We start from the raw sequence: 11,801 nt of genomic DNA, 5'->3' as shown, positions 1-11,801 counted from the left end.
TCAAATTTCAAATCATGAAACAGCATTTAATGAGTAACCATCAGCTTGTCAGCTTGCAAAGCACGATTTCATTAAGTATTTGGGAGGGAAATTAGCATAGAATTAGGGCTAAGCCAATTGCTTGACCTAATTGGCTTTTAGAGTAAGTATGATATTAACTGATAAGCAAATTCCCGTGATAAGCGAATGCCGTCTCATAACCATTATTCACAAAAAAATTCCACCAAAAAGGTCATTTGTGGTCGTATTAATTTTTATTTTTGGAGAAAAAACTAATTTGATAAAAACAGGATGAAACACTACAAAATTAGGTTTTTCCCATCTTGGGAAATTTTATGCCCTAAACCTGTTATTCCAATCTACAATGAGTAACAACATACTCTAACGTAGCCCTAACCTAATACAAACCTCACAATACCATTTGCCATAGAAAACCCTAAATCAGATTCGATTTGATTCCATGGCTGATCTTCCACCGGAATTGTTCACCGAAATCCTCTCTCAGCTCACCAGTACAATCCCTCCTCTGATTCCGATCAACTTCAAAATCACTTAAATCCATAATCGATTCCCACAACTTAACTAACCTTCACCTTAAAAACTCCCTCAATTTCAACATCATCCTCCGCCACAACACCAATCTCTACCTACTCGATTTCCCTGATTTAACTGTTCGCGTTAAACTCAGCCTTCCTTTCACGTGTTCTACCAACGGCATTTTTATTCATATTCACGGTTCATGTAACGGCCTCCTCTGCATCTCCAACGGCATGGACGAAATCGCCTTCTGGAACCCTAACATCTGTAAACATCACTTTATCCCTTGTCTCACCATTCCTCCTCGTCTTGAAACTCAGCGCAGCATTAACTTTGTCTGGCGCATAAACTTTGTCTGTCGCGTATACGGTTTTGGTTTCGATCTATTCGCGGCCGATTACAAACTGGTCATACTCTACTGTGTCAACAATACATTCGACTCACAGGTGAGACTATTCAGCTCCAAAACGAACTCGTGGAAAGTACTTCCCAATATTCCGTACGCTTTTTACTCATCTGAAACTATGGGGGCTTTTGTTGAGAATTCTCTTCACTGGGTTGTTGAGAATTCTAAAGCTCCTTTAATCGTTGCGTTTAACCTAGCACAAGAGGTTTTCAAGGAAGTTCCTCTTCCCGTGGCAGATAAGAGATACCACATTGATGTTTCACTCTTGGGAGGGTGTCTTTGTATTACTGTGAATGATGAGAATCTAATTCAAACTGATAAGGTTGATGTTTGGGTGATGAAAGAATATGGAGTTGGAGATAGTTGGTGTAAATTGTTTTCGTGCTCCAATAAAGCTTTGTTATGTTCGAAGCCTTTATGTTATTCTAGTGATAAAAATAAAGTGCTGTTGGAAACACATTTTAAGAAGCTGTTTTGGTATGATCTCAAGAGTGAAAAATTTACTCGTGTTTTAGGAACTCCTAAATTCAATGAAGCTATGATTTTTGTTGGAAGCCTTCTGCCACCTCCCTTGCCTATTGATCAGTAAAATGATGAAATGCTTCGAAAGTATAAGCAGGAGAAGGTACTTTTTATAGTTTATCTGATTTTTTTTTATCTTAATAAGTTATAATCATTTAGTTCAATGGTCACATCATATGAATTTTGGATATCAAATATAGTAAGTTCATTTGGTTTTTGTGTTTTTTAAATGTGTTAGTTTTAGAAGATAAAAAGTGAAAGAGAAAGAGAAAAACATATATTGTATAACATATGTTGCCGTATTTTGATGTCGAACCACCCTCCTCACCCTCCATATTTTATGTCTTTGATTTGATAATTTGTGCATTATGGATTTCAAAAGAAATTCAAAAGAGATTGTATGTGGCAAATTAAGTTAGACAATGATTAATTTTCTTATAAATTAGGTTAAAGAAACAATATCGATATGAATTAATTTTTCTTCTTCTAACGAATCTCAATATGAATTGATTGTTTTCTTTCTCATTATTTGATATCCTCACCCCTAAATCATTATTTTTACAAGCTTATTCTAGAATGTTGAAGATAAGAACGTGAAAATATTATTTTTGCGGACTTTGCTATAGTTGTAGAACGACAGTGAGAAATTTTCTTGAGTGATCACCTCTAGGCATAATATTTAAAATCCCGATTTGAATTGTAAAATCTTATGATTTTGAGATTATACTTTCCCTCAACGATTATTATACGCAGAATCTTATTTTGGTGGAATCTTGTGGAATTGCCCTTATAAATCGTGGAATCGGGCATGATCTACGATCTTTGAAATGATTGTACAATTATGCTCGTAGTGGTGGAACTATAAAAAGAAGCTTTAGTTGTTTTGTTTGAGACTTATGAGTATGATTCAATGTTTTAATTACTTAAGTATTTCAAGTGTTATGATGATGTTATTTGAGCTATGTTGTTTTGTGATGTGAGTGTTAGCTTTTTAATTACACAAGTATTTCAAGTTTACGTAAGTGTTATGCAATTATGTTGTTATGTGAGCTCTGCTTATGAATTGAAATTTACAAAAGTATTTTAACTACATTGCCTCTAGAATTTTGTTCTTGTTTTCTTTTATGTATTTTTGTTTGGATGTTCTTGATAATTCTTACGAGGGTTCTTATGTATCACTATCTTTAGTACATTTTTCCAATCTAGGGTGGAGCTTGGCCCTCTGTTATATATATCTTATATTCTTACACTATTCTTTATAATTAGAACATGTCATAGATGCATGATAGAACCGATAAAAGCTATTTTTGGTTGCAAAATTTTTGGGATGGGCATGTGAATCATAAGCATCATATCATGGTTAGATTCAATATTAAAAAAATGGTTGGTTTAGGACTTTTTTTTTTTTTTGCAAACTCTAAAATGATGCAAACATGTAGACTTAGTAAATGATTTTGGTGTCCAGATGCAACAACCAACCTCTTTTTGCTTTGCTATTTTCTTTTTTATTATTTGGATGCATTTCACATGTCTAAAGGCATGAAGCATGATTGTTTTAAGTTTTAATCCTTTCTTCTTCTCATATCTTGACTTGTTGTTTTAGATCATTATTGGCTTTCCTTATAATCAATGGTGAGTAATGTGAAATTTGTTTCCTTTATTATCTCTGCAGGGAAGCAAGAAATATCAGACAGTGCTTCTATCCTTTATGATCATCCATAAATTTCGAACAAATTTCTGAAAGACAATTTTGGCAACTGATAGAACTAGTTCGATGCTGAATTTAGGCAAACTATTATAACTATTGGAATTGGAAATGTGCATTGTTGCATGATTTTGGAACATACTTTAATTTATTTCATCTTATGGTTTTTATTTAGAATAGGAAGATGAAGGACAAAAACTAATACTGTGATAATGATTATTACTTTTGTTTGAGTTGAATTGCAACTGTGATGGGTAATGATTCGTTGTAAGCAAGTATGACTCCCTTCATTCCATATTTATAACCGACTTATGGTATTTGTGTTTTCTTCTGCATTTTCTGTTGGCTCTATAGCTTTTTTCTGTTCCCTTTTATTAATCACTGTAACTTAAATTTTGTGAAAAAGAACTATAGTTTTGGCTATGGTTGTTGTATCATTTGGCGTAGCACTTGCAAGTGTTAATAACTTTCAAGTTCGATTTATTCCGTTTCATAGAAGGATCCTTTAATAATGCTCATTGACATGTCCAAAGTGAAAGGGGAACGTATGTGGCTTTGCAAGATGTTGTTAAGGTACAGACAGAAGTCTAACATGTTATGAATGAATGTTTAAAAATGTCTCAAAACTTTGATGATATTTAAGATTCTATATACTGACGATGGTTCAACAAACATAAGAGTAAAAGAAAAAAAATAAATAAGTTGAGTTTTAAAGTATTGCTATTTATTTTTGTTTTTGTTTAACCAACACCAATTGTCAATGTCTCAAATGTGATTTTGAGTAATATCATGAACTTTTACGTGTGAGAGTTCTAAAGATTTTCCGGTATCCTTATATCATGTAGAGAAGTTTGTCATGAGTATGGAATAGTAAAGACAAAACAAGAGGTGCTTAATGAATTAGAGTTGGTTGGCACTTGGCATAAGGAAAAGGAACTTCAAATTTAACCAAAGCATTGTGGCCTCCAAAATTTAGCATTGTTCGACTAATTACGCGAGTAGTGCATGACTCTCTCTGTTGCCGGGAGTATGTGATGCCCCATGTTTGACTTGATCTTTCTTATTTTGTGACATTACCTATTTTCTCCATCCACACATGTTTTCTCTTCTCATAATGTGCTGCTATGTCAATAGTTTCTTCTGGCAGTGGTGTAACGCCCCATTTTTATTTAATTATTTTTAGTAGATGTGTGAATATTTTTATATGACTTTATTTGATATATATATGTGTGTGTGTGTGTGTGTGTGTGTGTGTGTGTGTGTGTGTGTGTGTGTGTGTGTGTGTGTGTGTGTGTGATTTCATGTGAAATATATGTTTTGTGTGATTTTATGTGATATATGGTGTAATTCTATTTTATTATATGATTTATGGAGTTGTGTTTTATTGGAATGAATATTGTTTTATTATTTGAGGAAATAATATGAGAAATAGAAATAATATAGAATTATTATTTATTTTAATTAAAGGGAATTAAATAGAAATTAAGGGAGTTAAGTGAGAAAAGAAAAGAGTTATATTTTTGGGAGTAAAGGAAAGAAAAGGAGACAGAAACATTTTCACGTAAAAACTTTAGAAACTGGTTTTGAGAGAAGGAAGAGGAAGCTAGGAGAAGAGCTAGGAAGAGAGAATCCAACCATTTTTGTTGTAGAATTTGCTAAGATAAGGTAAGGGTGGGATTCCTTTCACTAATAATATGTATAATTCTGAAATTTGATGAATTGTTGTGTTCTTGATTTTAGGGTTAGAAAGTTATGCTAGGTTGCTATAATGAAATGAATTATGTTGAGAATACATGTTTTCTATGTTGTTTTGACTGCTATGTTTCCCATAGAACCTACAAACATTGTTGCAAATCATTTGGGGGTTTGGGTGATCAGAAATTGGGTTGATGAAAATTGAGATTTTGAGAAATAAGTGATTCCGGGATAAGCTGTTTTGGAGATTTGAAAATATGATTTTTTTTCAGTAAAATATAATAGGATTTGTCGAATCGAACGCGTAGGTGAAAACGGAATCGGATTCGGAGTAACGGTTAGGTTTTTACGAACGAAACGGTGAAACCGAAAAAAATGGGACTGCACAGTGTTATACCCTAATTTTGGACCTAAAAATACTAACTCAATTCTTCTTTTCTTGCATTTCAAGTCATTTGATATGTCTCTGATCAATTGCATCTTTCTCTGCTTCCTATTTCAATATTACTTGCAAAATTCATATGAAAGGGTATTTTAGTCATTTCCTATGTTAAAATTTCTTTCAGTCTTTTAAAAATTGTTTGAGTCTTTTCAACTAGTTTGAATAAGTCCTCATTTCAATTCTATGTCAAAATCCCTTTTAAAGATTGTATTTGAAGTCATTTTGAGTCAGTTTAGCCCCTAGGGGTATTTTTGTCTTTTCATGTGTCAAAACTCTGTTCAAATTTTAAAAATTGTCTATGAGTCTTTCAAATTGGTTTAAATAAACTCTTGCTTCAATTCTCTGTGAAAAAATCATTTTAAAATTGCATCTGGGTCATTTTTAATCGTTTTAGTCCCCAGGGGTATTTTGGTCATTTCATACGAAATTTTGGCAGAGAGAGGTTACTTTGAAGTACCTCATTTAAGTAGTTGGTTCATTTTAGTCCATTTTGTGTCTTTTATTGGTTTCACTTTACGTTTTTTCCAATTTACCAAATTTTATTCCAAATTTTATTATTATTTTCATTTTAGTCCTAAAAACCCTAAAAAAAATTGCACTTTAGTCCTTCAATTTCTAACATTTGCATTTTAGTCCCTCTTATTATTTTTTGTTTTTTCTTAGTCCTTTATTTTTTTAATAATTACAGAACGGTCCTCATTAGTGCCAGGTTTTGTTTTTAGTTTTTTTTATTATTGCAGAATGGTCCTTTTATGTCTCAAAATTGCAAAAAGGTCCCAAGGTCCAAAAATCAGTCAAGGCCGAGTTTGTTAGAGCTCCAAGCACAGGTGGCGTTATCTCATTGGCTTACAGGTCCAAGTGTCAGCCTATAAAAGGCCATATCATCAATTTTCAGGGCCAACACATCCATTCTCTAACCGCCAACTCAACAAACACCTTTCCATTTCTCTCTCCAAAATTAACAGATCAAAACCCAGAAAAATCAAGAACGCGATGAAGGTTTGAAGAATCTTCAAACCCTAACCGTTTCCAGATTCATCCAAACAAGCATAGGTTCACAAATTCATTGCCAAATACACAAAGATCAACACAAGTTTCCAAGAATCGAAATCAAATACTTGCAATTCAACAAAAATATTTTCGGATTCAACAAGTTCTCAGTGATTACTTGCGTAATCATCATCACTGAACTTGTTCCTTGCAATTCAAGCGCGAATCTGTCAATAATTAAGACGAATTCGACGCGATCACAAGGAATTTCGAGATAAGAGAAGAAGATAGATCAAACAGCAAAGTTCACCAAGAACTCGAAACCCTAACTTTTCCAGATTCTCAAATTCACAGCAGATCATCATTGAATCACTCAATCCTCATCAATTTTCATCGTAAACAACAGCGAATTCACAGAAATTCCACGAAAGTTGCGAAGAAGAAGAAGAGTGAAAAGATCGATTTATTTTCGATCTTTGAAGCTACGAACTCACCAGAAGCAAGGAACGAAGTTCTATTCCAAGCTCCTCTGTCCGAAACTACAAGGTGACGAAAAGGTAACACTTCAATCTCTTCTTCTCCTTTCGAAATGCAAACGTGTTTGTCTCTGCAAAACGACGTAGATCCAGGCCATTAAAAGGTTTCAGTTCGAATTTTTGTTCGAAAAAGTTTTGAAAGAGTGAAAACCGAGGAGATCGAAGTTAGATCTACGTCGTTTTGTTAAATTCTTGTGGATTTTGTTCGTGGATCTGTGTTTAGAGTGAAGAAACGAGTGATATAAGCCTTAGATCATAGGGTTTGGTGAAGTTAGGGTTCCGACATCACCGGCGGTGGTCAATTCCGCCGGGGAAGATGATCGGAAGTTCTAGAGAGAACGAAAGAATTAGAGAGAGAAGGAGAAGCTTAGAGAGAGAAAGGAGGGGAACAAATGAGGCCGAACCGGTCTCTTTTGGTTATATAAGGGAGCGAACCAGACCGGTTCACCTGAACCAGTCTGGTTCGTCCCTGAACCCTGAGTCTCCACCGTCTGATCTAGGTTCGTAGGATCTGGATCAATCCAACGTCCCTGATACGTTTGGATGATCCAGAATCCATATCCCCCTTGGGCCTGGGTTTTGGGTTATGTTTCCTGCGCCCTTGCTTTGTTTTTCTTGCTATTTCCACAGTGTGTTTTGATAATTGCACCCCTGTCTCATTAAAAACCTTGTTAAAAATTCCTAAAAAAATTTCTTATGTGTTTTAGTATATTTTTTGGTGTTTTTTTTGAATGTTTTGCACAATAAAAATTGATAAAAAATATGCATCATATTACTTGTGATTGGTTTGTTTTTCTTGAGAATTTTTGCTAGGTTTTGATGTGATATTTTGTTAAAATGATACATGTACTTGTTGTGTAATTTTGTGATGTGTTTGCCTCTGATTTGTATCTCTTTTCTACTGTTTGTGAATGTGATTTGTCAATTTCTTGTGTTGCAAGTTATGGGAAAAATAAAGTGTCAAATATGTCTAAGATACATCATAATTCTTGACTTGAATGTGTCCTCATAATTCTCACTTTATTGATTACAATAAAACCTTTAGAAAATTGTCATGATGTGAGGATTATAAGTCATATACTTGTCTTGATATTATGGTAAATGTTAGGTGATTTTGGTTACTTTTAGGTTAAAAAGTTCATTAACTTTTGCCAAGTTTTTTAGCATTTCTTTTGCTTATAATTTTCAATTCCTATTATTCCTTATGCTACTAACTATCTCATTTCATGTTTCATTCGTTCATAAGCATGCCATACTTCATCTCCTCCTCCATCTTATTTCTTGCACTTTAAGTTTCACCAATACTTAGAATGTAAAACTTAGGAATTTTGTAATATTTCTCCTATGCTTTTAATTTCTTGCAAGACCATAGAATGTATCTAGGCCAATGATGTAAAGGACAATGGACTCTAATGATGTACACCGACACAAGCACCGACACATGCACACACATCACTTTAGGTATATGGCTAGGATATGCATGTTTAGATGTATGTTTAGGATTGTATGTTTAGATGAATGCTTAGGCTTTACACTTAGAAAAATCTCTTTTCAAAAAATATGAACAACATCACTCAAATTCTTTTTTCATAATAAACCTTGGGGTCCAAAACCCCATTGATTTTCCCTTTTGTTTTCTTAATCAAAATTTCAAATGAATCTTAATCATACTTGACTTCTTTCCAAAATCACTAATCAAACCTCACCTTTTTCTTAAAATCTCATGCCTTTAAGGCCTCTCAATCTCATTCTTCAAACTCCCATTTTTCAAACTTAAAATCAACCAACAAAAACAAAAACATTTTTTGGAAGAGAACTACGGTGGATTTGATCCCTTAAACGGGTACGTAGGCAAGGAAACACATTCCTTCAATTCAAATAAAACAAAAATTCAAACACATTCTTCTCCCTCCAATTCTTCACTTAGAAACTCTTAGGTTTAAATAAACGCTTTCAAATAGCATTTAAAAACAAAGCGCGCGCGTAGAAATTAAAGACGGTTCCTATAGGATACTATAGTCGTTATGGGTGCCTAACACCTTCCCGTAGCGAAAACAACTCCCGGACCTCGATTCTCAAGGGTTTTGCTTACTTTTTCCCTTCCCAAGAAAAAATGAGATATCACCGGTTAAAAAGGTTCAAACGTAATCAATGTTTGACACCCGAAAACCAAGATAAAACACATAGAGCTGCAGCGCAGGTGGCTACTGCCTTCCCACGCCTGGGCGCAGTTTTCCACGCCTGAGCGCAGCAAGGCAGCCCCTCATGGGTGACTGCTTGTTGTGCTTTCGTTGGGTGCTGTCAGAACTTCGATTTTTGCGTTCTTGTGTCTTTTTCACTTGTTTTCGTGTTGAATTAGCTTTCGGTGTAAACATGAAATTTGTAGATAATTAAGTTAGCTTTATAATGGCCTTGGTTTGGAATGGAAAAGATGTGTAGATTTTGAGTTATGGTAAAAATAGTCCAGGTGGGTCTTCAGAAAACTTTAAGAAAACTTAGCATAACTAATCCCAAGTTAGTCCAAAAACTTATGGTTGGTTTCCCAACTTCAAACTTAAGTGTTAGGGATTTAGTTGAGGTGTTTTATGGGTATTTGGCTCATGTCCTATTGATCAAAACTTAATTTCTTTTGAAGGATGTTTTGGACTTTGAGATGAATGTAATTGATTTATATATGTGCTATGTTGTTGATTTCCGTTGTTGACGTCGTTGTATCGTCTAATGTCGAAGTTGGGGAGTGTGTCATAATTGTTGTAGGCACATATGTTATTGTTGTAGTCGTTGTTGGAGTTGTATGTTGATATACACAAGTCGAGTCCATATGGATACTCATGTTCTGTTGGGGGCTTATGCCCTGGAATGTTCATCATTCAAACCGTTGGGGGCTTATGCCCTGGAATGTTTATCGTTCACCTGTTGGGGGCTTATGCCCTGGAATGCTTAGCATTCAACGCGCGTAGTTGGTACCACATGCATAATACATTAGTTGTTGTCGGAGTTGTATTGTCATAGTTGTCGTTGTCGGTCGAATAGTTGGCGTTCATTGTTGATAATGACGTTTGTGTTGTTGGGGATGTTGTTTAAATGTTGTTGAAAACGAATATGATGCTGAGTTATATGTATATATGAACTTGATAATGCTTGTTGTTGAACTGTTGTTATTTTCATTAATTTGATGAATTATATATTATTATTATTGGATAAGTTTCTCACCCCTTCTGCGTATATGTTGCCTCGACCGTGGGTAATGTGCAGGTAATGATGGCTTGTAGGTTGATTGGCTCAAGTGTCTAGGGCTCTAATACATATTAGGATGGGGATCGTCGCGAATGTCTTCTTCATTTCTTTTATGTATCATATTTGGAAAAGACCTCGTTGTTGAAATTATATTTTTAAAGAACTATTCCGCTGCAGTTTATTAAGATATTCTAAATGTTGGTATTTAAATAATTAGATATTTTCTATTTATGAAATTTTGAAAAGTAGTGTGACACTCCGTTGTGTGATTACTCTGATTTTATTTATTAATATTACGTTGTTTGAGAACGGGGTGTTACAATTGGTATCAGAGCAAGTCGGTCCGTCCGGCCAATTAGTAGAGTTGTGTCGAGCCTAGTAGTGTTGTGTGACAATTTTGTATTGTCCTTGTTGTCCTGTTTGTTGTCTGTTGTGTAACCCTTAGTATGAACTGGTTGGAGTACAACCATGTGCATATTAATTGTTTTAGAAAGACGGTGTATTTTTCTTCTGATGAAGAAGAGAGTGGAGCATAATTTTTATCTACCAAGCAGCTGAAGCAGTTAGAACATGATGGAAACTTGATGTTTTCTTTAATGGCGTATTTGTCTGTGGAAAATCAGTCGGTAATTGATAGATTGCCCGTGGTGAATGAATTTCCTGAAGTTTTTCCTGATGAGATTCCAGATGTGCCACCAGAGAGGGAGGTTGAATTTTCAATTGATCTTCTGCCGGGTACGAAGCCTGTGTCGATGGCTCCTTACCGTATGTCAGCTTCGGAGTTGGCAGAGTTGAAGAAGCAGTTAGAAGACTTGCTTGATAAGAAGTTTGTAAGACCGAGTGTTTCACCTTGGGGAGCGCCGATGTTGTTGGTAAAGAAGAAGGATGGTAGCATGAGATTATGTATAGATTATCGTCAGTTGAATAAAGTGACGATAAAGAATAGGTATCCACTTTCGAGAATTGACGATTTGATGGATCAGCTAGTGGGTGCACGTGTGTTTAGTAAAATTGATTTGAGGTCAGGTTACCATCAGATTAAGGTGAAGGAAGAAGATATGCAAAAGACGGCCTTTAGGACACGGTATGGACACTATGAATATAAAGTGATGCCTTTCGGTGTTACTAATGCACCTGGTGTGTTCATGGAATATATGAACAGAATTTTTCATGCTTTTCTGGATAAGTTTGTTGTTCTGTTTATTGATGATATCTTGATTTATTCTAAGACTGAAGAAGAGCATACAGAACATTTGAAGATTGTGCTACAGGTGTTGAAAGAAAAGAAGTTGTATGCTAAGTTATCCAAATGCGAATTTTGGTTAAGTGAAGTAAGTTTTCTTGGCCATATTATTTCTGGTAGTGGAATTGTTGTAGATCCGTCGAAGGTTGATGCGGTATCGCAATGGGAGACTCCTAAGTCGGTTACCGAGATTAGAAGTTTCTTGGGTTTGGCTGGTTATTATCGTAGATTTATTGAAGGGTTTTCGAAGTTGGCACTTCCATTGACTCAGTTGACCTGTAAAGGTAAAGCTTTTGTGTGGGATGCTCAGTGTGAGAATAACTTCAATGAGTTGAAGCGAAGATTGACGACGGCTCCAATTTTGATTTTGCCAGAGCCAGATAAACCTTTTGTGGTATATTGTGATGCGTCTAAGTTGGGCTTAGGCGGTGTGCGTATGCAAGATGGCAAGGTAGTAGCTTATGCTTCGAGACAGTTAAGAATACATG

The 11,801-nt window shown here is 35.0% G+C and overlaps 1 pseudogene across 1 annotated transcript; it reads left to right on the top strand.

The window, feature by feature from the left end:
- Nucleotides 1-294: 294 nt before the first annotated feature.
- On the top strand, nucleotides 295-3,498 carry LOC146944505 (F-box protein CPR1-like; annotated as a pseudogene). The gene is made up of 2 exons (XR_015025950.1): nucleotides 295-1,568; nucleotides 3,138-3,498. The product of XR_015025950.1 is annotated as an F-box protein CPR1-like (transcript).
- The last annotated feature ends 8,303 nt before the right edge of the window (nucleotides 3,499-11,801 follow it).

The sequence above is a fragment of the Medicago sativa genome, chromosome 2 (genome assembly GCF_051527215.1).
Source record: "Medicago sativa cultivar Bolivia chromosome 2, Bolivia_mono, whole genome shotgun sequence".
NCBI lineage: Eukaryota > Viridiplantae > Streptophyta > Magnoliopsida > Fabales > Fabaceae > Medicago > Medicago sativa.
This window is presented reverse-complemented; position numbering and strand designations above follow the sequence as displayed.